Source organism: Corapipo altera, unplaced genomic scaffold (genome assembly GCF_003945725.1).
Source record: "Corapipo altera isolate COAL_440 unplaced genomic scaffold, ASM394572v1 24b, whole genome shotgun sequence".
Classification (NCBI taxonomy): Eukaryota; Metazoa; Chordata; class Aves; order Passeriformes; family Pipridae; genus Corapipo; species Corapipo altera.
The window spans coordinates 12,298,235-12,320,111 of record NW_020884888.1 but is presented as its reverse complement, the minus strand read 5'-3'; positions in this window follow the sequence as shown (position 1 = coordinate 12,320,111).

The window sequence follows — 21,877 nt, the reverse complement described above, 5'->3', positions numbered from 1 at the left end:
GATCCTTTGGATACAGTTATTAGCACCTGTCATATTGTGGGTCTGTGAAAGTGCATCTGTTTTCTCTTAGACCTATTAATCATTGTAAACAGCTTTAGGCACAGTCACTAAAATAGAAATGTTAAGGTCCAGCCATTAAACTGATATGGAGACCTGTCAGCTTCATACTCAACAAGTATTCTTGCAAGATCACAGACTTCATAGCAGTGATTATGATTTACAATAGCTATTACATAGACAGTAGGAATTGTCTGCTTGGGGTCTTGGGGTTCTGAGTTCTGGCCTCAGTCTCTCAGGTTCCTACACAAGTGACCTGGTCTCATATTTTTAGTAAAGGTCACAAAACAGCATCCTGAAAGACAACCAGACTAGGTTTGATTAACTGATCTGTATGGAGCTCTCTGGTGAGTTCTGGACCATATTATCATTGGGGGTTTTTTGCCTATTTTTTCAGTGATGATGTCGAGTTCCTTCCTTTTCTTACCTATTTAGGAACTTGTTCACATAGTTACATTACAAAATCTCTCATTTCACAAGGGATTTCCCTGGCAAAGAAATTAAATTTTATGGTATATATCGCTAATCCCAAGGTGGCTTGAAGCCATCAAAACCTATGTTGCTTTAGCACAGTCCTGCCCCTGCTGCTACTGGTAGTCCCATATTTCTCACATGTCCTCTCTGGCAGCAGTTTCAGTGCTCATATGAGTGGGGAGTGATCAGGAAACTGATTTATCTGAGTAGTAATTCTCTGGGTTTGTTTTGTGGTTTTTTGTCTGATTTTGTTTTTTTTTAAACCATGACACTTCTTTGATATATTTTTGTGATCAGATAGTCTGGCTGACAGATGGCCAAGTCAGCTAAGTCAATCTCTCAAGCTATCAAAAAAGCATTCCTGTAAAGGATGCCATTTCACATGAAGTTTATTTAGTGGAAAATTAACCACTCGCTGGGAGTAAGCTTCTCATTGATTAACCTCCGTAGAGAAAGTCATGCCTACAGTACTTATTGCTAACATTGAGCTCAACAATAATACTTCTTTAAGTCAATGACAGCCTAGATATTAGAAATAACTAAGGATTGTTAATGAAGCTGATAGCTGTTTCAGAAATCTGTTTTGTGTGATAGAGGGCTATAGATGGTGCTGCTTGTCAGGTGCATACAAAGTTTGGAAAAAGTGATTGTCTAGTAGATATGTGAGAGATCTATAGCAGGTCAGTGCTGAAAAACAGGTTGCTAGCCTTGAAATACCGTATTGTATTCTTCAAAAGGTTAAAAAATAGAGAATGTTCTAGACTATGAATAGCTTTACTTAAAGGTTATTCAAAACTAACAGAAAATTTATTAACTTCTCATTTTACTTTAACAATGAAATCCAAGAAGGCTTCAATTTTTCCTGAATGAAGAAATTGTATTACATGTAACTTCTTCCTGTTATCAATTTCTTGCCAAGAACTGGGCTGAGAGAGGTAACACACATCCTTTTAGGACTATGGTATTTGTAGAGTCACTTTGTTCCAAAAGAATCCTATCAAACAATTACTACAGCAACAGAATATGTTCATAGCTTCTGTTCTGCCACCGGGAAGTTGAACTTGACCTCTGAGTGTTCCTGCTTCAGTGTTACTGTCTGGAAAAATAAACATGTATTGAGTTTTCAATTTTTTGGGCCAAAGACATCTGACAGATGTTAAGATAGAGGGTCAAATCAAAAGAAAAGTGATGTCACACAGTCCTGTATTAATTGTACATCATTAAGTTTGTGGAGTTCAGTACTGATGATACCGTAGCTGCCTGATTACTTACACACTGCTGTTCTGCAAAAGCACACAAAATAGCTTATAAGGTATAGAAATGTATTTATATGAGTATTTACACTCCTACTGTCTCAGATTCAAAAACCAGATTAGTTCACCAAGAGCTTTGCAGAAATGAAATAGCCTTGCAGTTTGGCTAGTATGGAACATCCTGGAAATAGCCTTGAAGATAGTCAGAGAGGACTTGCAACACAGTCTTATTGGTAGAATATATACAGAGGATAACATAATAAGAGTTGCAAAGATAATTCACACACACAAAGCAGAAATTAAATTTTCTTCTTAAGAGAGCATTTCATTTAATTTGTCATGACTGCATGCTATTTCTTAGGGATTAAAAAAGTTGTCTTGAACTCTTTACCTAGCAAGAAAGGGGATTATACCTCTTACTCAGAATCTCCTAAAATGAATTCAGATTAATGTCTTATTACAGCAAATGAAAACTGAGCCAGAAATTCAGATGTCAGCCTGAATAAAAAGGGTGTCCATGAACCTGAGAAGGCATCAAATCTTGTCTGCCATGAACATAAGGAACAAAAATAGGATGAGAAGAAATATCTCAAGGTGAGTTCGTAGTCACAGGCCACACCCTGTGGGACAACGCTGCACCAGAAACTACCAGCATAAATACAAAGAGCTATGTGCTTTTTGGTGCTAAAATGTGATAAAGCATTTATACGAAAGCAAATTAGAGTAACCAGACTTACCCTGTTTTGGAAGACAGAAAGGTTACTAGCATAGGACTTTTTTAGTTTACAACTCTAGGAACTGCCAAATTAAGTCTCTCAGCTGATTATTGCTTCACTTTTTGCCTCTCTAGTTGTATCCTCCATGCCCCCTCTTCCAAGGTATTTTCAGTGCCTAAACCTCTATTCCTAAATTCCAGTGATTTTAACCAGAACTGGCCATCTATGTACCTTGAAGAGGAAAGAATAAGAATTTGATTCTTATGGAAGCTGAGCAAGAGGTCAGCTGGACTATGTGCTAGGCAAAACTGAGCAGAAGGCTTGGGGTAAGATGATATACTTTGAGATTCAGAAGTCCAGTGAGGAGGTCTGAAGGGGTCCCAGCTATGGAAGTACTGTCTGTCACTCAATGAAGCACTTGTGCTGCCATACCTTTTAGCCAAGAATAAAATCGGTCTTCTGACTCATATGAACATTTATCCAATATACAGACTATGCAGCAAATACTAGGGGTTTTCCATGTTTCTTTTTCTGGCTTACACAAGTGGAACAGTTTTAGGAGTAAAGACAGATGGACCTCCAAGACCTTCCTCTCAGCATGCTTATAGAACAACTGCTAATGAATTACTGTAGGAAGTGATGGATAGAGAACCAAATCTGGGCTTCCAAACAGACACGTAGTTTATGAGTTTGGGTTTCTAACACCAGGCAATTGCTCTAACAAGCATACTTCCGTCTTCCATCTTCCATTCTTCCATCTTCCATCTTTGATCTATGAGAGGTGAATATGAAGGCAAGTGCTTGGGGAAAAATCTGTGATCCCTTCTGGATCAGGTCATCCAGAGAAGAATACCGGTGGACTCCTGGTGACTTTGTGTGCTAAACTGTGCAAGACTGATTATGGAACTTACTGATACTATCCATTGGCACAAAAACATGTCTCTACTGATTTTGACTAGTGGACTGTCAGTATCTCCAGCGCACATAGTGTGGGCTTAAGACAGTTTTCTTGAAGTTGAGAATTTAGAATGGCAGGTAGATCATTTTACCATTCTTTTATGTAACTGTACCCTGCTGCATGTCTCATTCCCAAAGGAGGGGGTTTTATACATGCCTGTATAAAACACAGGCTTGAAACATAGTTCTTCCATTAAAAGCTCCAGAAAGTCTAAAAATTATTATTTTCCAAATGATTCTTACATTTATTTTAGAATTTATGACACACAGAGGAAAGCCATTGGCTTGTGTTGTGCCATATGTGAGAAGTAATGTCCACATTTTTAAAGTGAGGCTCATTAGTAACTGTATAACCACTAAACAGTGCCAGTTTGTTAATTTCTCAAAGTATTCCAAAAATTCTGTGAAGACATGGCTGAAACTACTTGATTTAATCCTTAAATACAGCAGTCTCTAACCATACTGCTGCATAGCCTTTGAAAACTGCAAAGAAAAAGGTCAGGTTTTAAGGTCTCTTGTGATCTTAAGATTTATGAAAACCTGCATTTTCAAAAAGTAGTAATGTTGACCCTACATGAAATAGGAAAATTTCTTTTAAGCTATAATTTAAAACTCCTTGAGAACTTTTAAGGAAGTGATTTCAGACTCTAATTATTCTATATCAGTTGGAGGGAAATTATGAGAATATAATTCAATTTTATATAAAATCAGTTTCCACTGCGGAGTATGAGAGAGTCACAGAATGGTTTGGGTTGGAAGGGACTTTCAAAAATCCAACTCTTCTGCTATAAGCAGGGACATGAACTATATCAGGTTGCTCAGATAGCTGTCCAATCTGACCTTGAATGTTTCAGGAGTGTGGAATCTATCACTTCTCTGGGAAACCTCTTCCAGTCTTTCATCAGTTTCATGATAAAAAAATTTTTTCCTTGTATGTAGTCTGAATCAATCCTCTTCTGGTTTAAAACCATAATCCCTTGTTCTATTGCTACAGGCCCTATTAAAAAGACTGTCCCCAACTTACAAGTGCCCTATAATCATTGAAAAGACAAAATAAGGTCTCCCTGGGATATATGCTTTGCCTTTCTGTCTATTCTTACCCAATACAGTATGAAGAATTATAGAAATCTTCAATGTCATATTGATTGAATTTTGCAGGTACAAGCACCTGGGGTTCAAGAGTTGGCAAAACCCATTAAATAAGTGCAACCTGTTCTGCAAGGGTGCTACTCTGAAAACTCCAGCTGGTCTAGAAAGATTTTTGTTGTGTAATGCAACAGCTGACAACTGTTTGCCAATGGGTTCACAACAGACTCCTCTTAACAGACTGGTAACAGTCATGCTCTAATCCTCCTACTCATGTTACCAGGAATCACAACAGTTATGGGAACGGAGTTTCACCAGTCCCTGTCCTGCCTGTCCACATAAAAAGAAACCAAACATTAATCATACAAAGGCTTATGTCGATTCATAGGACTAGACTGCTGTTTTCACAGGATCATAGAATCATTTGGGTTGTCAAGTGGTGAAACATGGAAGCAATTCCTGCATTGTGATAGGACGTTCTCCTGCGTGAATTCAAATATATTTTTCTGTCATGTTTTGAAATTTTAATGGCATCGTCTTTGAAACTTTTGGAGAAAAAAATATTCTATTTTCCTCTTCTCTATTCAGTATGTTCCTGCTTTCTAATCAGTCTGAGATTATTTCCTCTGATCCACTTCCTCACTCATGCAGCTGAGTCTTGTTTGCTTGCTTACTTCCACAGCTGCAAATATCAAAGACAAGTCTTTTCCACTGTAAAGCATAGCTATGGGAAGAGGGGAGAGGCACATGCTACTGCTTTAATCTAGTGACTCCCACATAAATCATAGCAGTGCTATACATGTTCTCAACATTAAGTAAACTGGATACATTTCTTATGTTTTTGTTCAAAGCCATCAACTGCCTTATTCACAGGGCTAGAAAGTAACTGTGAATATGGATTAAGTTTTTGAGACAGGGATAATTAATTGCATAAATATAGCATGGGAAACAGTCACTGAAGTAAACTGTAACAAAGAACATTCAGGATGGAAAAACTTCTTGTGATGATCATGATAGTGAAGCAACTGGGATATATAGCTCAAGAACATCTCCATCATTTGAAGCTGGAGGACAGGTCTTCCTTGAAAACAGGTTAGGGAAACAGGTCAATCTTTGGGATTGACCCAGCTTGAGCTGCTGGGCTGCTATGAGGAACAGGGTGGACTAGAAAACCTCTTGAGATTCCTTCCAGTCTGTGATCCTATAATCTCTACTTTCGTAGAATTTATTAATTAATAAAATCATTACTATTACTTACTTGACCTTGGATATCTCATTCCACATTTGATTTTTCATGCATGATCTGGTCTCATACGTTTGTGTAGAGTATAAATAGCCTGAAGGGAAGATTGATTGTAGCTTGAGTGGATGTCAGCAAACTGGGTGAGACTCCAGCCCGCTCTCCTGCCCCTCAAAGCTCTTTATTTTGATGTGCTGTAATGTGTTTTATAAAAATCCATTACTCTCATTCTCTAAACCAGGAGTTTCACCTCAGTCACCACCTTGGTGTGTTACAATAACATTAAACAGAAAGGATTAAGCAGATAGTTTAAATATGTGCTTCATTTCCTAACTAAAAGGCAGGTGGCCTCCCAAAACCAGACCTAAATCAGCCTTGAAGTAAATATAAACCAAGCCTGAAGCAAGCCTGCTGGCTGCAAAAGCTGTAACAGGTTGCCTGTATTACCCTCAGCTGTAAGTATCAAGGTTGTTCTCTGCGAGTGCAGTCAGTATCCTTGCATGCTGGGGTTTTTTCTTTTGGTTTTTCATCTTTTAAAGATGAACAGCAAATTTCAGCTGACATCCCTATTCAAAAATTGCTTTTTGTGTGACTGAAGTGAATCATGCTATAATCTCTCATGGGCTACCTGTAACCTCAAATCTCATTTTGGAGCTGTCAGTCACTCTTTTGCAGAAGGTGCTGATAGGTACACAGTGGTTGTACTTGACAGCAGGTGCTTTAGTGGTTTTAGAGAGTTAAGTGACCATAATTTTTATAATTTGCTCATAATCCTTTTCAAAATTTATGAATCTTGAAAGAGAGCTTCAACCGTTAAGGCAAAATGAAGAGGTGCCCAGAGGAATATTCACTTTGAAAATAAAATATCTGTATTGGCTTATTACCTTCCATGCATGAGGAAGGGTGGTCCTTTATAATTTTTGGCTGTGATTGCTCTAAAGTGTGGCACTAATTCAAACAATACAATTACATAAAAGATGAGAATGAAAATTCTATTTTTATTTGAGACCATTCCTGGACTATCTCTGAAAATAACTGCTCAGTTAAAAAAAAAAAAAATCTGTCTTAAAATATTTTTAAAACTAAAACCTAATTTTTACCTTCTCTTCTGTAATCTATCTCCTGTAGTTTGACTGCCCTTCACTTTTATTTTGGCTAGCACACTTTATTTCTAATGCTTTTAAACAGACTGTTTGTGTCATGAGTACAAATATGCAAACTGATTACTGGAAAAGAAACATTACTGGAAAATGGAAACAAATAATATCTTTTTATTTCATGGAAAGCTTATGTAGAATATTTCACCTTTTAGAGTAGACTAAGAAACATGCTGAACACATTGGAAGATTTATCTAAACCTCAGAAGCTGTAGACCAAGTCTTTACAGTAGACATATTGAATTCTTTTTAAAAGTCTACTATAGAAGGATTTGTAAGAAGAATTGGCAACTGAAGGACCAAATCTTACAAAGATAAAGCACAAAACATCAGGGCATATTTGAAATAAAGCATAAATAGCATCTATCTATGACCAAAATTGCAATCCTAAAATTTTTACTTATTTGCTTTCCGCTATTAAACATACAAAAATTCTGTATCTTCTTGTGTTTGGTTTTCCTTAGTATTTCCCAGTTCTCTATATTTTTCTTTTTTGGCACGTCTAGAAATGCCTCAGCATTAACAGATCTGAGTAGTTCAGAATGTAACTAACACAAAAGACTAAATAATGTTCCAGATGCAGTCTGTGATCTGTTAATGTGCAGGAGAGGGTTTGTTTTTTCTCATAAGTAAAGGAAGAAACAAAAAAACCTCTCTTTTCATCCTTTTTATATGTATTTTATTTTTTTAAATTTTTAGAGCAGGTATGTAAGACCCAAATCCATTTCCTTCCTATACATAGCATAGTGTTGAAAGGATTCTACTGCTCATTGCCTGCCCTGCAAAAGATGCCTGAAGTATGAGCCAGAGCAGACTGGAAAACAACCCTTGTTGAAACTATTCCATTTTGCAGAAACATTCAAAATTTCTTTGCCAAAATAATGAAATCTCTAAGATTCAGTACTCATGGGAGAAGAGGACCTGGTCTCTAGTCTGTGTTCCAGGCAGGATTTTATTTTGTGAAAAGTTTACATCAGTTACCTTTATTGAGAGGACTGCAACTGACTTCTTTCTTTTCCCAGTAAGTTTCCTAAATATATGACACAAGAGGTTCCTGTCCTCTCTGGATCAGTAAGAGTTCAGTGTGGACAAGTTCATAGTGGACTAGTGCCAACAGAAAGGGCAAACACTGCCTGCTCATTCATACAACAGAGATACAATAAACCCTAGAGAGAAATATGAGTGTCAGATAGCGGGGAGGAATGAAACCGGCTTGGCTTTCCTGTATGTGAACTACTGAACTTGCTTATAGAGGAGAGAGGTAGGAAAGAGTGGTCAGGACTGTAATAGGTTGTCATCCTCTGACAAACTCCTAATAAAATAAAAGAGTGATCCCTCCTTATTTCAAGCTTCTATCTAGTAGAATTCAAATGATAACTTTATTTTTTGCTATTTTCCAGCTGACTACTACTGGGCTGCAATTTCTGAGACTGGAGCCCTCCGTGAGATGGTCACTTCTCCCACACACTGTTAGGGAATGTGTGATTGTGAGTGCTGACTGCTACACTGCCAGCCAAAAAGGTAGATGTTGCAATTATGTCCTTTGACTCTAGTCTTTGAATAAGAAAAGTTCTGCTCACTGATATTCATATTCTACTGGAGAAGAACATGACATCAGTGAATGCGGAAGAAAAGCAAACTGGAAATTTTTTGCTATTCCTTTATCACCAATCCTAGACTTAGAGATTTAAAACCAAATACACACACACACCTTACAAGCAGGTCAGAAGTTTCACTCAGCAATTGTTTCAGAACAGGGAAGTTAAACTCCTGGGTTACAGTCAGTATAAGCATGTTGTTGCTTTCTGGAGGTGCACAAAGTTTTGTTCTTTGGGGGTCAATTGTGGATTACAGTGGTGTTAATCTAAATATGAGGGAAGATTGGCAAGTGACAGCTTATACAATTTTGTCTCTTATGAATGCATGTCTGTTATCTAGGATCTACCTCCCACCTTATTTATGATCACTGGTAGAAAAAATTCTGGTATGACGCAGAGATCAAAATTGTGTGGCAAGTTGTTCTGCATCATGTTTTTGAAGAAGCATGTGAATACAATGTGCTACGTTTCCATAGACGTTCAATTCTAATAGCTGTCTGGACTAAAAGGCTATTAAGCAGGGACACATAGGCAAACAGCCCTGTAGTTACCAGCACTCTGCAGTGCACTATTCAATATAATCAAGCCATCTCAGGGCTGAACATCGCAAATGTGCTGCTCAGATTTAGATTTAAAGAGGCAGATGCAATTTACAACAAGCAGCCTATTCTTAATGACAGTCAAAGGCACCTTCATCCAGCTCCCAGTATCTTAAACTGGGAATACTAACCAAAAGGGGAGGCTGGAAACACACCAAGATGTGATGTTCTGGCTCCAGTGGGGCTGTTTAAGAATTAACAGCAACTAGATCTTTTTCCTTAGCGTAAATACTTCAATTATTGTTTTCAATGGGTCAAAAATCCCTAGGATTATTTCAGTAAACCTAAGTTAGAGAGGGATATTACATGTGAATTTATGCTGACAGACCCATGGAGGTGATAACTTTTGGGAAGGAGCAGTGCTAATCTGCTGATACAAAACTTTTCGCTCATTATGCTGAGGCCAGAAGATTATACCTAATCATAACTGGTACAGTGGCTAAGGACCTCCAAGGACTGGGAGAATGCAAGTGTCATGCCAACACGGAATGCAGAAAATCAACCAGCTAACTGATGCAACAATTGGCTAGTTACATTATAATAATCTCAGAGGGAAAACAAACAAGGAAACAAAACTATGGAATACAACGGCAGAGAAATTACAGAATAGAAATATCATTAATGCTGATAAAGATGCTGTGAAGGAAGATCAATATTACCAGACATCTGATTTATTCTTTAACACAACAAGTGCAACTGTTAATCTTTAGAAAGGTGATTTTCAAACATAGTGGGTGATCGAGTTTGGGGTGGTTGTCCAAAGAAACAGATCCTCAAGAAAGTAATGGCTCCACCATTTCTTAAAATTCAGCTAGTGTGATCTTTAAGAATTTGCATTTAGATAACTCCTCTAATTATTTTAATGGCAGTTTCTCAACAAAAATTTTTCTTCATTTTGTCATCTTATATTTGACTTCCTTTTTTCTTCCTCAGCAACTTAAATATCATACTAGCATTTTAGTCTTTCAGTTATTATAGTATGTCAAGTGTATGGGTATAAGACTAGAAAAAACCTGACATTTTGCTAGCCTATTTGTTAGGTGATGACCCAACATTTATATTTAATTTTTAAATATTCTCCACCTATCACTTCCCATTGTTTTTACTTTTCCTTATTCTGGTTTTCTTCTGTTACAGTCTGCATTTTCTTGTTTCTTTGTGCTCAGTTTTGAGTTTGTTTTTTTTTTCTCTTTTTCTCTTGCTCTCCCTTCACCCTTTTTTCTGCTCTGTTGTACCTCATTTTTCAGTCAGGCGGCTTCCATTACTATAATACAATGCAAAAAATTTGCAACTGGTTTGGAATTTTATGAATATTTCAGTTTTACCCCCAAACCTTTAAATATATTATTGGAGAAGAAAAGACAGACTAATGGTGTAGAAATTGAAATTACAGATCAGCACGAACTCATAATTACCAGTTGCAAACAGATAAAATAAGACAGAGGGAAGGAGTTCAAACAGAAACTTTTTTAATGTCTTATATAATTGCTGAATTTTCCAGTGTCTGCACAAGAATTACATCTAACAGTGACTAGGAAAAACAAACCCAGTGGCACCATTGGGACGTAAGGGTGAATATACAAATTGGGACTAGTGCAAAGGGCTGATTTTCGTGCAATCCAAATAGCGTAACACTAAAATGCTTTTGTTTTGCTTAAAGATCATGTCAGTGTCATTTTTGTCTGCATGAATTTTAAATGCTTATGTCTCATAAAGGGGAGAGCCTTAGAGAGCACACTGAAGTAACAATTCCTCGTTTCATTTTATGGGACAGGTAACAAGGAGTAGTTTTCCTTGGCTCTTTATATTACGTGCAAATCAGCCATAACAATTCTGGGACTGGTGGAGAGCAAAGGAGGGAGCTTCAGCATGAAGGCCACTCCAAGACAAGGAGTGGGGACCCCTACAGAGTCTTGTTGGTTTCTTCTGTCCGGCTTCCATCAGTAAGCTGGGCATGAATGCAGTCATCTGAACTCCCAGAAAAAGGGGAGCCTTCTCTGGGCCCTGACACTATTTATTGGAAATTAAGACCTCTTTATAGGCAGATATGAAAGATGCCCCCAGTTTGTACAGCACAGCAACATCAGTCTAAGAAAGGATAAGACTGTGTATTTGGGAGTTAAGGGCAGCATTTAAGTAGTGACTGAATTTTCATTGAACTACAGACTCTACCATCTGTGAATTGAAACTGAAAATGTAGGGCTAACAATGCTGACATTTTCAATAGAAATATACTCTCTTCAATAGAATAGAATTTGCAAGCCTGTAAAGTGTCTCCTTAGAAATATGAGTTGTTAAGCACTTTAGGAGTGATTCCATTCAGCAGTTACTTACAAGAGAACATTTGTATTGATTCCCACAGGAGAGACTTCAGGAGCAGATCACCAAGATGTGCAGTTTAAAAACATCATTTATGTCAATGGTGCAGTTGTCATATATAACTCTACACTACAAAAAGAATAGTAGTTTATCAATGTGGGAAATCAGTGAAAAATATACCATCAGTTAGGAAAACACACTGACTTTGGGCATGTGACTCCCATGAATTATCATTTGCATCTAGTAGTTGAACGAAATCTTATTCATACTGTTAAGATTTAGTCCTTTCATCTGAAATCTCTGATTAGCCCAATTATCTATCAAAGGTGAGTAGTCTCAAAAGTTGCATAGGTTGCTGGAGACTGAGAGTAAGCACCAAGAAATGTATTGTGGAAAAAACCTATCCACAGTCTTTCAGTAAAAACAAGCACTGAAAAAATTAAAATGCAAGAACCTGGAAGATCACTGCATGTCCTAGCTGACATTACTGTTTCCTGAGGAAATTCCTGGCTGAATTAAGTAGGATCTATTCCTTCATAACTAGTTGCATCATCATTGTGAATCTTTTTTTCATTTTTCCTGCTGCCTCTGGGAGGTGTAGCATGCAGAGCAAAACAGTGAGCCCCAGCAATGAAAAAGGGGTTAAGAACTTGTAGGAAAACAGAGAACAAAAAGGTTAGGGGCTGCTCTGCAGTTGACACAAAATGTAGAGGGTGAGGAGATAAAGAAAAATGGAGATGAGACAATGAGCAAGAAGAAACTGCTTTCTTTCCTGTTTCCCATTAACCTGACTCGTTGGAAGTACCCCTAGGCTAAGCTACATGCATGTGCAATGTTTCACAAACAAGGAGTCAGTATTTAGTTCTTGACACAAAGATGTTCAAAAGCACAGTCAGACATTGTCAACAGAGTGATAATATATAATCATTGAGATGTCTGCCTAAATTTCAAGGTGGGAAGTGAAAGTAATTTTGATATATGAATAAGGCATATATTGTGCGCAAGGGAATGATAATTTTGCTGATTCGGCATAACTGAGGACCACATTAAGAGCTAGTTAGATAAAACAAGCAGCTAGAAAATCTTCTGAAGTAGATAGTTTACTTCTGCAGAAGGTTAGTGTTTGGTTATGTTGATTCAGAAAAATCACAGAAAGACTTGGGCTGGAAATGACCTCCAGAGGCCATCCAGTCTGCCCCTGTCATCAAGCAGGTTGACCTCCTAAGCTAAATCAGGTGGTTTGGAGCCTTGCTCTGCTCGATCTTGAAAACCTAAAAGGACAGAAAATCTACCAGCTCTCTGATTAATCTGTTCCAGTGCTTAACCACTTTCATCATGACTTTTTTCATCATTCTTTTTCGTTTCTACACATCTTTTTGCTACACCTACATGCACATTCCTGTCTTCTCTGTCCCGACAGAGGTTTCTGCCATCCATTATGCTAAATACAGATACAACAATGCATATACTTAAGTGCTGAGGAAATGAAAACTGTAGGAGAAAGCAACCAGATGATATCTCTGCTCTCATGAGACCCAACCTGGAGTACTGCATCCAGCTCTTGGGCCCCCAACATAAGGACATGAAACTGTTGGAGCAAGTCCAGAGGAGTGCCATGAAGATGATCAGAGGGCTGGAGCACCTCTCCTATGAGTACAGGCTGAGAGAGTTTGGTTTGTTCGATCTGGAGAAGAGAAGGCTTTGGGGAGACTTTATGGCAGCTTTCCAGCACCAAAAGGGCACGTACAAGAAAGCTGGAGAGGGACTTTTTACAGAGGCCTGCAGTGTTAGGACAAGTGAGAATGGCTTCAAACCGAAAGACAGTAGGTTTACCTTAGTAATTAGGAAGAACTTCTTGATGATCCTTTTGGGTGCCTTCCGAATTAGCATATTCTGTGATTCTGTGATTCTGTGATTCTGAAATAAGGCCCAGAGAAGTTATTTATGCCCCATCCCTGGAAGTGCTCCAGGCCAGGTTGGATGGGGCTTTGATCAACGTTGTCTAGCGGAAGGTGTCCCTGCCCTTGGCAGAGGGGATGAAAGTAGATGGTCTTTGGGGTCCCTTCCAAATCAGACCATTCTATAATTCTATATCTTTTTATCAGCTATTGCTTTTGCAAGTCCTAAAATAAAACTCTTTCTTCTCCATGCACAAGAATTTTGTAGGCCAAATAAAGTGTTTGCTTAAAGAAAAGTATCACTGAAAGGATTCAGAACAGCTGAGCTGAATTGCAGAAACCTCCATGTAAGACCAGAACTGTAGCAGCCATATTTATAGCAATGCACGTATTTTAACATTTAAAGCATGACAAAATTATTATTTCTCTACCATTTCAATATGAAAAAAGTGCTTTCTTTACAAGAAGACAGAAGTTACTCAATATGAAAGCTTTGTGGTGAGAAACAACCTTCTAACATTATAAGTGGTATAGCCAAAATCATTCAGGAAGGCAGAAAGAGATATATTCTGTTTCCTCCCTTTATCTAAAATTTGAAAATTTTATAATCTGAAATAATTGCCTGTTTGTCATCCATCTATAGCTTATGAAGGGACAACTGGAAGAATTTAGTTCACACGTCAAATAGAACAAGTGGATGAACTTTTAAACATATTTAGTTTACCTACAGTATGTAGTACCTTCTTTTTGCTGCAGTGTGTTTTTCTCCTTCCCTTTCCCCTAAAATCTGCTGTCCCCTTTCGCTATGCAAATAAACAAAAAAGTTGCTTGACATAGTACAGTAATATTCTTGTGGACTTGCAGGTTTGCTTGCCTGCAAAACCACAGTAGACCCACACAGAGACAAGATCCTGCACATGCACTTCCTTTACAGTAGGAAAAGGAAAAAAGATGAGTGTCTTGGCACACTGACAAACCAGCATAGCTGAAGTCTGGAAGGTGTGGGATAGCCACTCAGAGACATGCTTACTCTAAGTGGCCAGCCAGCTAAGAATCACACTTCCCAGCTGACGTTGAGCCAAACCGGATAAATTATCTGTCACCCTAAGGTGTAGCTTACTGAGCTATATTCTGCATGTGGGTCCTACATCATGCAGAAATTATTCCATCAACTCTCTGGCATAGTTGAAATCACAGCACTCTCCTGACTTTCTTCTTTTTAGAAACAGAACATTTCCTTTTGTAAGACATTATTGGTTTTATTTATTCTCTTTCAGACAAATACAAAAGGAAAGTTTATCCACAATTGGAGGAAGAATGATGCAATAAAAATTGTACTGAGGGATTAGCATAAGGATATCTGTATGTTAATCACTGCAGTGATTGTCAGTCTTGCAGACATATGTGGACTCTATTTTCACAGGAACATTTCTCTAAGGATTTCCTATTGTCGCTGGCATAATAATACACTACAGCTGCTTATAAACAGCATATGGCCAAGGTGAAAGAAGCATTACTTTTAATGAGCACCTAGTCTTCCTTTATTTACTAGGCTGAAAAGTCTGGTATTGACATCTTCTAGAGGAAGGAATACTTTCAGAAACAAAACTGTTTCCAAACTAATTTAGCATGCACAGATAAGTTGTTCTGCCACTACTCCCAGTGCATTGCACCTACATTCCTCCTTATTTGGAAGACTCTTGCACCCCACCAGATAAAAAAGGAACTCAGGGTAAGATGCTGCAAGGTTGTGTGTATTTGCAACTGACTGAGCCAGGTCTACTAAAACCCTCTTGGCTACCACAATTAACTGTAGTTTGGAATCCCTTATTACAGCATACTTCGAAGTTACATCATATGTAAAACCAAGAAGAAGGTGGTGACTTCACTCAGTGTCTGCTCAAGAATATATGCAGATTCACTTTAGATCAGATGGATGGATCTGAAAATGCAGGAAGAAATTTGCATAAGAAGAGAACAAAAAAAGGAATGGCAAAATGGAGCAGAATATTTTAGCTTATAAATAACATTTTGAGTTGGTTGTTTGAAGAAGTTTAGAAGGCTTTTCAGATGAATCATGAATGCAGGGTCATGAGTGCACTAATAGGCCTAAATTGCTTTGACCAATCTCACTTGGGATCTCCACCCACACAAGTTCTGCAGATTGGTCCTGGAATTCCATTTAAGCTCAGACCCGGTCTTTCAGCCCTTGACTGAGCTATGTTGCTTTTGTAGGTAAAAAGCATAACTTAAATTGCTAACGTTACAGGCTGCAGATAATTCATTCTGGATGATACTGAACTTTTGAATTCTCAAACAGGAACTTGCTAGAAACAACAAATACAGATTAGTTGTAAATTTTGGTAAAAAGTAAACCAAATTAGCAGATTCTGAATTCTTTGATTAATGAAGGGACATGAAACAAAGCCACCTGTGTGTAGACTACAGAAGTTCTGGTGGATGCAGCTCTACAAGGCAAGCCAGCAAGTCTGTAGTCATAAAATAGAGTAAGAGGTCTATTCTCTTTTTTTGTTTGATTGTTTTTTCTTAAATAAACCCTGGATCTGCTATAGCTGTTGCTTACTCTACTTTGTCTGTGACACCTGTAGCTGTAAGTATCTTTTCTCTGTTTCTGGCACAGTCTCTGAATGGACTTGAGACCTATTAGGTTATTTTCAGCCCTGCCTCCTTTTCTTTCTTCATCTCCAGCTGCATCTCCTCCTCTTCCTAAGTGCAATCCCTGATGAGACAGTGAACCTGATGAATCGCTCTGTTTTGGTGGCACCCTGTTATGACCCACCCTACTCAGATGTGGGGGACTGTTGGAGAGAGCAGTATCCCTACCTGCAGTACCACCATGCTGTGCTATTGCTTGTCCTTACTTGTGGGGCAACCCTGCTCTGGGTTTTTCCTGGTGGTACCTCAGAGCAACTAACCTGCCTATGCCTCTGGAGACAATGAATGTTGACTAAACTTACTCTTAGAAATCATATTTTGGAGAATTTGCTTTCTTTAAACTTTGTTCTGGGAAAGGCATGGGATACAATTTAAGAAGAAGTTAAAGGGAAAAAGTAAGAATAGAGGTGAAACCCACGGGGAATGAAATGAGGTACCTGGATTTTCAGAGCAGAGTGGAGCATTCAGACCTGCCTGCGTGGTGCTCAAGGAAATGAACAATTCTTTGCTGTGTTGTGCCAGAATAGCAGGAGCTAGGAGAAAGTCTCAAGAGTCACAAGGAACACTTTCTCAAAGCAGAGAAATAGAACAAAAAAGACTGCAAAATTTTGACAATAGAGCAATAGAAATGCAACAATATGTTGAATGTCAAAGCACAGCAGTTTCCCATCATTTACTGGTGAATTAACAGCAAACCCCTCAGCTTTAACTAGCTGCAAGACTAGGGGAGAAAAGAAAGTCTGTGGTTAGTTGGACTGTGAAACACCAGCTTGAAGAAGTTGTAGAAGAGGCAAGTAAAGAGTCAAGATTCATCAGGCAAACTATTTCTAGTGTTCCACTTCAAATGCTATTATGTACGAGCCCATCTACAATATCGCTGTAATTCCAGCCACCCACTTCAAATTCATCTATTTTGAGTCAGATATATTTAGCAACATAAGAGGATCTCCTTTCTGTTCTATTTCTTGAGATAATACAGTGATCTAATTGATTCAAACCTAATGAGAGACAAGATAACAGAAAATTAACATATAGCGGTAGTAAACAAAAGGGAGAAGCTCCTTGTGCCAGAAGTTATGTTGGTGCAAGATCACTTGAACATCAAATGGCAATCAATGAGTTTAGTCCAATAGTAAGAAGACCCTTTTATAATATAAAACAAATGGAGGAGCACAAGAAGACTAAAGGACATTCAAAGAACATTTTAAGGAAACACATTTCTCAATGTATCATTTGTTTTTTTCTTATTTTTCACAGTTCATTTTTAATATGCATCAATTATTTTAATTGAATGATCTGGGATTTTTTAGCTCAATATACCTTTACTTTCTCCAGTCAAATGAAACAAAATATTCTTTTCCTTGCTGTATCAGAGAGAAACTGATATTATAGAGACAACCCATTTTAAAACTGAGAGAATAATATTGATATGGAGTATTAATCCACTTCATAATAGAGGACCTGAAACGTTATTTTGCATTCCGCTAGATTTCTCAGACAATGTACCTCAGAAAGACAAGCCATAACCAAACTTTTGGTCAACAGGACTTCTTCCTCACCTCCATCTTTATGACCAAAAAAAATGCAATTGGCTGATAAATATATGGAAACATTTTAATATTCTACTGTGGACTATAGAGACAATCAACTGAAAGGAAACAACTTTAAATCTCTAGGTATTTGAGAATGATAAATGAAAACAACTTCTGAAACTTTGATAACCATTAGGCAAGGAGGACAACTGATTGAACAACTTTAATTTTCTGTTTAACCTCTCAATAAACAGTCTATATGATAGGACAGGGTGCACACCTAAGAAGCCTGCAGATGATGCCAAGCCACAAGGTCTTGAGGAGAACAAGTAATATTGCATTTCCTAGAAACAGGACTCTTATTCAGAGGGACCATGACAACGGGTAAAGGAAGCCAACAGGAAACTTGTGAAGTTTAAATTGCTTGAGGAAGAGTATAAATAAAAAAAGTAATCGAAAGATTATCAGAATATTGCTTTGCTTTCATCTATGAATAGCTAATAAAATGTGATTATTTTTAGCTGGAGAGGTGAATGGGGAGAAAATATGCTAGAGACCCATAAAATGAATCGTGCCCTGCAGAGGTTAATACACTGTTCTCTGTCTCTTTCAGTAACAACAGCGAGCAGCAAAGGAAATTGGGTGCAACACTTTCAGAACAAAATTTTTAAAAAAATAACAAAAACCCCATGCACACTTCTCAAAGGGTAGATTTAAGACACATAGCTCCTTTCCACAAGAACTGATGAGCTTTTAGTCCCTGGAGGTTTAAAGGATATTGAAAGATTTCTAGTGTGTAGAAAAAGATCACACCTATGGCTATGAAACACAGAAGATGTTAATTGTGTCAAGAGAACAAAGTGTGCTTGTCTGCTCTTGTACTCCACCATAAGCAGCTTCTACTGAACAGTGGTTGGAGGTGAGATGCTGTGTTGGATGGACCTCTGAACAAACACGGCTGCGCTCAATCCTTGATAGGTCCCCTGTTGATCCTCTTCAGTTTTAAGCGAAACTGTGAAGATTACAACCTCCTCTTCCCTCTCCTGCACATCCATTTTCACTCAAAGAAAGTCTAGGCATGTGTCCTGCATTTGTTACAAGAGGTATCTGACATGGACAATCAAAGCAGCAGGAGACAGGGAAAAATGCAAGGTGCAAGCAAAGATAATTCTGATGTAGTCATTGTGCTCTAACCCTCATTCCAGAATCAAACCCTAATTCACGAGAACATTGTCTATTTGCTTAAATGTATTGTGACTCATTGATGTGAAATGGGAAAAATAATAACACCTATTTTTCCCTTGATCTTTCCATTTTGATTGTGTTTGTGTAATACCTAACACAAAGGGAATACATCATCATTTGAAACTTCTAGTGCTAGTACTAATGTTATTACTATTATTATTAGGTTGCAACCTTTAGCAGTGAGGACTTATAACCTAGAGTGCTCAATGCAAGCAGCAGAAGAGGAGGTTGTAATTCAGCTCAGACAATTACTTCACAAATGAGTTCCTTTCTAGCACCCCAGACATAACAAATCTATTTTTCAATGTCTCTTTTATTTCAATTCCTACTATCTAAGCCTGATCCCCCTTACAAAACTGGGGCGAGGGGGGAGGCAAAGAAATGGGCAGAGGAGAAAAAAGGTTTAATGCCTATAACAATGTTTGTTTACAAAGACAGAAATAGTTATGGTAAATAGCATTTTGGTATCCTTTTATAGTGTGTTTATTCTATTCTTGCATTAATAATGAGTTCATTTGTCTTAGTGTTTGCTATCCTCCCTTAAGCCAATAATACAGTTTGGAAAATCAAGTTATTGCATTCCTCTTGTGGCACATACACCATGTTTAACACTAAGAAAAAATTAGATTTCTTGGAAAGTTAGTCAGTTTTTGGCTTCATTGCATAATTAAAAGTAAATACTAATTTTTTAACATAAACTCACAAGCTTTAAGCAAAGGAAACTATTTCAATAAACATGGAAAGACGAATAATCATTATAAAACTAAATGTTCAACTTGAAAATGCAGAGGGGATAGTAAACAGTTGTTTATTTTTAATTTTTTTAATTGAAAGCAGGCTTTTTGGTAAAACTGTGTACTCCCTAGTTTTTCTAGGGAGTAAGTACATCTAGGTTTTAATTTATTTTTAATTACAATATCAACAGTTAAAGACAACAATTTTCTGGTTTCAGAGTAATAATTTACTAGTGCAAAAAATACTGCAGATCAGAGAGAAAGATTCTATAGCTACATCATGTAATGTCTAAAGAAGATAATGATATGACAACAATCCAGTATGAAAATTGAAAAGCTCTGCTTACCTCCTGTGGAAGCAGAAACATTCCAGCAAGAATTTTCATGGACTCTTGCAAGAGATAAATACCAAGTCAAAGAAAAGAGGTTCCTTTACTTATGTGAAGTTCTGTTTCTCTTTTCTTCTTGTTACAAGGTAAGCACACAGATGCAGATGTGGGGTCTGCAGAGGAAGACCAGTCTGAAGCCGTTTAGAGGTCAGATCCGTGTCCTTTGGAAGATCACACATTTTGTGTCTATTTGCCAACATGGACAACACAATAAAAATTCTTACTTTGCTGAACAGGATTTGTCTCGATTAGCTGAATGGAAACACGACTTTATTGCTACTCCTGTGAGTACACTCATATCTGTTTCTTTATCTGGAATCCTAACCCTGCATTTATACAGAAAGAAGAAGAGATGGAACAGAGGTTAGGAGAGGTGAATTTCCTTGTGATTGAGCAACATAATAAATTGCAATTTTCAGTTCTTCATACCATTCCTAGTTCATTGGCTTTGTGCCACATTTTTTTCATCGAGGGATTATACTTTTCCTTAACCAAATTTGTTATCAATGTGGAAGCTAAATCTATCGCTACACACATATTCTTTGATCACTTAGATACAAGTTTTCCTTGTTTGTATTGTTTGTCACATACATTCTTGGAAATCAAATTCTTTGTTTGATATTAAGATTTTCCAAACTACAAGGAAAATCTGATCCAGAAAAAGGCATTTAGCACTTCCCAAATAATGAAAATTCTATCCATTTCTGTTAAACTTGAAGACTTTGGATTCCATTTTTTTTCCCTTTCAAATAAAAAATACATATTTGGAAAGATGGGAACCTAACTTAACAGAAGATAACTCTTCAAATCTAAGTCATAGAACTGTGCACTGTTTTTCACAACTAACTCCAAATCAAGAAAAATAGTTGCCCTTCAGAATATACAGCACCATCAGCTCTCTGCAATACAAGGCTTTCATCTTCTGATGCTTTTAAATATTATGCCCAGTCCTGCAGCATTTAATCACTCCTTTCTCAAAAAACATTGGCATATTTAGAGACATCTCAGCCATAGAATCACAGGATCACAGAATCAAGTAGGTTGGAAAACACCTCTGAGATCATCAAGTCCAACACATGACCAAACACCACCATGTTAACTAGACCATGGCACTGAGTGCCACATCCAGCCTTTCCTTAAACACCTCAGGGAATGGTGACTCCACCACCTCCCTGGGCAGCCCATTCCAATAGCTAATCTTTTTGTGAAGAATTTCTTCCTAGTGTCCAAAACTCCTCTGGTGCAGCTTTAGACTGTGTACATAGCAGAAGTAGGTGTGCAAACCCTTCATTTTTGTCTGTTTGCAAGCATCTGCAGGAATGTCAAGTATGAGTTTTTTAAGTGGGCAAGAGTGAAAAAGTTCTAAGGACAAAGTCACTTCAGAATTACTATAATGACAAAAGGACTATTATGAAAATTGCACCTAACTGCTCTGTATTTTATAAGAAAATAACTCTCAAAATTCACTTTAGGATCCATTGTTAGCACCCTCAAGTCTCTTTGATGTACTAACTAAATCTAGGACATCAGAGCTACCCAGATCTGCATCTTACTACCAGAAGGCCAGCACAGTAGTTAATATTTCATATTTTGGGGGGTCTTTTAAATTGTTTTTATCTACCTAACCAGAATGTGCTCTGATTCCCCTTCAGGGAAGCAGTAATTTCCTTCTAATTTGTGCAAGACACTAGTCAGCTTCATAAAAAGACTGCACAACACAACTAAACAGGGATTTGGATACTGCAGTGAATTTGAGAAGCCTCAAGAGAAGCCAAGGGAGATACTCAAGATTTAAGAATAGAGTTGAATATTCCCCTGAATTAGAGGGTTTTTTACCCTTGAATTACTTATGATATTTCAACTGGTGATCCTCAGAAGCAGTCAAACTTTTCAAAATCCCACTCTTGGACTGAGGTCTTCCTGCTGAACACAACACTTAATATCTTC